Below are 5,003 nucleotides of genomic sequence, written 5' to 3'. Positions count from 1 at the left end.
GGTCAAACTAGCCAATCATAGCATCAGAACTCTAAGCACCTGAGAGAGAGTGGGAACCTCCCAGAACATTGCATTGTGCCATGCCCAACAGAAATAACCCAGGTAGATAACATTTACTATCAGGAGCTCTTCCGTTGCTCATTCCACCACTGAGTTTACAATGATTTATGGGTAGAAAAGCCATACTAAGTAATTTACTACACTGCAATAGGTGTGTATTAGAATTTAGTAGAGGAGGATATACACGTTTAGGAACCTGGATGGCACAAGCCATTTGTGATTGGCTGCTAAACTAGAGGTTGGTTCAAACCCACCTAGTGGCTCTGCTGAAGAAAGGTCTGGAGAACTGCTTCTGTAAAGATTACAGCTAAGAAAACTCTATGGAGCAATTCTTTTCTGTACGGTGGGTCTCCATGACTTGGGGAACAACTTCAAGGCAGCTGCCAACAACAATAGCAACATCCACATCTAGAATGTAGTTCCATGAAGGCATGAACTCGGGTTTTGTTCTGTCAGATCAATAGTGTTTAAGCAAGGTGGCAGTGAGTAGCACATAGTAGGCATAATGCTGAAGGAATAGCACCACCACGTGAATCTTGAATTTGATAGTGTGTTTCAAGGTTCTTGTAAATTTACACGTTTCTTCCACATTCCTATGAAATGTGATATAAAGGGAAGAAGCAATTAACCATTAATTTATATGGGAAGGAGCACTAGTGGTGCAGTGGTTAAGGCATTTGGCTGCTAACCAAAAGGTAGGCAGTTTGAACTCACCAGCCACTCAACTGGAGAAAGATGAGGCAATCTGCTTCCATAAAGATTTACAGCCTTGGAAACCCTAATACAGCAGTTCTACTCTGTCCTATAGGGTTTCCATGAGTCAGAATTGACTTGATGGCAGTGGGTTTGTTTTTGGGGTATATGGGGAAAATTTTTGAGCATTGCCAGATCCAAAAAATCACCTGCCAAGTCATACTAAATATTACATAAAACCTAAAATAACCTATATAGTGCTCACAGACACAGGTCAAAGCTATAGTGGCTTGACAGTAAGATGCTGAGTGCGTTTCACGGGGAAGGAGCTTGGTGATGCCACTCTCGCTTGGGATATGCACTCGCTGCAAAACAAATGCCAAATGCTTGTTTCACTTTTTTCATAAAGGTGAAAATCATCTTTGAATTTCTTTCAGTTAGTGAAAACAAGTACTAATGTAAGTCTTTTGTAAAAGGGAAGTGGCATAAAGCAAACTCTCAAAAAGCAGAGGATACCTGCTTTTTTTGTTTTGTTTTTTTTTCAGATTTCCTTAATAGACTACCCTAATATATAGATTTTAATGGTTTAACAGTTCAAGGAAAATTAGATACTAAAGAAAAATCTGACTGTCTCACAATAACTTGTTTCTTTGACTCCTAAAAAGGGAACAATTTCTTTATATATTTTGGGAACAGTATGAGTTTAGCAAATAGATCAACTGAAAAATACCTGAACACATTACTTTTGTTGTTGTTCAGTTGGAAAACTTTCTTGTAACGTTGAGTTCCTCATCTCCCATTTTGTCCCAGCCCTAAAACAATACCCATTTTCTTCTCTGCCTTTTCATCTGTCTTTTGATTGGGTGCTTCTTGAACAGAAGAGGAATGATATTAAGTAGTATACCCAACACAGTCTTCTTTGTATCTGGTACTGCTGAACATTTTTAAACTGTAGATCTTTATTAGTCTTTTTACAGAAACGTAAATTCCTGGATTGTAACTTTATCTGACACCAAAAATAGCACAGTGTTACCCAATAGAAAACTAATAGGTTGAAGTAATCTTCCCACTCAAAGCTGGAAAGAAATTGGTTATCAGGTAATGACAGGTGGGGAAATGGGACTGGGTCAGAATCTTACAAACTGTAGCATCTGGGAAAATCTGTAGGCAGGTTTTGGAACTAGTTATTTTAAAATGTGGATTAAGAAGGAAAACACATTTTATGAGCAAATGGCTTCCCCCCCCCCCATTTTTATTGTGATTTGGGTGAAATTTGTGAATTTCGGTAAGCAAGTTCAATTTTTATATTGCAGTTCATACACATTTTGTTTCATGACACTAACTGCAGTTCCCCACAGTGTAAGAGCTCTCTCCCCACTTCTTCCCTTTAGTTACCTCTTCACCATGTCCTGCCCTCCCATGCACCCCCCCCCCAAGCTTTCTCCCTGTACAAGCACTGCGCTTCTGTTCTCTCACGATTGATCTTTGATTGCTGCAGGGAGTGTATCTGCCTGATGTAAATGTGCCCCAGTAGACGGATTGTTTGGCTGGAAGCCACAGGGATGAATTCAGTTCCAGACTTAAAGGGTAACTAGGGGCCATACTCTCAGGGGTCTCACCAGGCTCTATCAGACCAGCAAACCTGGTTGGGTTTTTTGTTGGTTTGTTTGTTTTGTTTTTATGATTTTGAGTTTTGTTCCACATTGTTCTCCCACTCTATCCAGGATCTCCTACACTGATCCCCCTCTGAGTAGTTGACAGTGGTATGGCTATTACTTTTATAAATTGGTTTATAGGAATGAAGTAACATTACCTTTACTGGTGAGTTTTAAGAATATGTGATCACACTTTTTACCATAAGCAGAGATAATGAGTATTGAGTGAGTATTTAATAGTCATTAAATAATGAGTATTAATGAGAGGTAGGATAAAGAAAGGGCCAGAAACTTAGATGTTAACTGAAGATTTCAAGTGGAAGAAGACATAGCCAGCATCCAATAATACCCTTTAGCTATGTCTGTTTTCCCTTCATTATCTCTTTGGTTGCCAGTCACTAAGTCACTATAGCCTATAAAAATCTGTTGATTGGAGAATTTAGTTCTGAATTCAAATTTCTATACCCTATGCAACAAAACAGGAGCTCTGGTAACATAGTGGCTAAGACACTTGCCTGCTAACCAGAAGGCTGGCGGTTCAAACCCACCAGCCACTCCTCGGAAGGAAGGTTGGGCAATCCTACTACTGTAGTGATACTGCCTCGGAAACCCAAGGAGGGGTCGCTATGAGTCGGGGCCGACTCGACGGCACATAACAACAACGACAACAACATGCAACAAAACAAAAGCAAACAGATAACTGGACTTCTCGTGTTTAGACCAGAGTTTGTCAACCTTACTGCTATTTGATTATGCCCTTCAGGAAGGGTCATAACCCTATCCCATGTAGCTTATCGTAGTATTCACCTAAATGTGTGTTTGTGGGGAATGGACTCTGATACTGAGAAAATACAACTTTGTTTTCAACCAGTGTCATGGACTACTTTTGCCCTTAGATCTTTGATAATTTATAAAAGGGTTTCACATTTATTATTTCATTTGATCCCTACCATACCTCCATAAGCTATTAATGCATATTAAGAATGAAGAAACTGAGCCCCAGAATAGTTGGGGCTCCCTTATCCCAGGGCTATATGTTCATTCTTGAGGTCCCTGAGGTTGGTGGTTTGATTCCACCCAGTGGCACTGCAGAAGAAACACTTGGCAGTCTGCTTTCATAAGATGACAGACAAGAAAAACCTCTTACTCTAAAGTACTTAAGTCTGCCATGAGTCAGAATCGACTAGATAGCAGCAGATGTGTTAATGCTTAAGTTCACTTCCGGATCTGACCATATGTTTATATAGTGTGTATGTTTGTGGAGGAGCAGCGGTTAAGCTGGTAACTGAAAGGGTGACATTTTAGACCTACCCAGCAGCTCCACAGGAGAAAGACTTGGCGATCTGCTTCCATAAATGTTGTTGTTGTTATGTGCCGTTGAATTGGCCTCCACTCATAGCGACCCCTCCTTGGGTTTCCAAGGTGGTGTCACTATGGAAGTAGATTCCCCAACCTTCCTTCCAAGGAGTGGCTGGTGGGTTTGAACCTCCAGCCTTCTGGTTAGCAGTCAGGTGCCTTAGGGTCTATGTTACCAGAGCTCCTCCATAAAGATTACAGCCTAGAAAACCCTTTGGGACAGTTCTACTCTGTCATATGGGGTCTCTATGAGTCAAAATTGACTCGATGGCACCTGATAACAGCATGTTTGTGTGTGTGTGTGTGTGTGTGTGTGAGTGACAGTATCACAAAAGGAAAACAACCCATCCAATGCCCCCTAGCCTGTATGCCCTACTGTGCTAGGGGGGAGAGGAGCCTAAATTGAAACATATTCTGTGTTGTTGTTGTTGTTATGTGCCAAGTCAGACCTGACTCATAGCAACCCCTCCTTGGGTTTCCAAGGCAGTATCACTAAGGAAGTAGATTGCCCCATCTTCCTTCCAAGGAGTGGCTGGTGGGTTTGAACTGCCATATTCTGTAGAGACCCTTTTTTAAGCTTTAAACAGGTCAAAGGTAAAACACAGATAAATCATCCTGGATGAGGGAGACAGCATGTACCCTAGGATAGAGGTCAATGGAGTCTGCCTACTCACAGCCATGGGTTTCATATATCTATGGTAGAGAACAAAAGAAATCATCACAAGATCATGACTGGTGGCAGGTCAATCTATTACTGTCACAAGTGGGACAACAGAAGCAGGGAAAGGAGCATAACTGAGATAAGTACATAATTTTAGGTTTAAAAATGTTAGGTTCTGGGGTGGTGTCTACATGGTAATCAGGGTGTGACTTCTGATCATGCAGCCCTGAGCCATAGTCACTTAGGACCCCAACTTCTAACTTAAATAGTATGCTATTTTTGGTAATTTTTTTTAAATTCTTTTTTTTTTTTATATTGTGATTTAGGTGACAATTTACAGAGCAAATTCACTTTCCGTACAGCAACTTATGTACACTTTGTCTCTTGACATTGACCACAATTTACCACAATGCATCAGTTCCCCTCCCACTTCCTCCTGATAGTTACCTCTTCCCTGTGTCCATCCCTCCATGCACTCCTGCCCCCTGAGCTATCTCCCTGTGCATAAGCAGCCCTTCTTTCTCCAATGATTGTTCTCTCCAAGGAGTGTATCTACCTCAGGTAAATAAATGTTCAAC

At 41.1% G+C, this 5,003-nt stretch overlaps 1 protein-coding gene across 1 annotated transcript in view; it reads left to right on the top strand.

Annotated features, from left to right (window-relative positions):
* The window catches only part of ATG14 (autophagy related 14), a 60,939-nt gene that overhangs the window by 4,045 nt on the left and 51,891 nt on the right, over positions 1-5,003 (top strand). The window lies entirely within an intron of this gene.

Source organism: Orycteropus afer, unplaced genomic scaffold, assembly GCF_000298275.1.
Source record: "Orycteropus afer afer isolate SDZICR_OR568_19922 unplaced genomic scaffold, OryAfe1.0 scaffold00214, whole genome shotgun sequence".
In the NCBI taxonomy this organism is placed as follows: domain Eukaryota; kingdom Metazoa; phylum Chordata; class Mammalia; order Tubulidentata; family Orycteropodidae; genus Orycteropus; species Orycteropus afer.
Note: the sequence above shows the minus strand (reverse complement) of the source record. Positions and strands in the feature narration are given on the sequence as shown.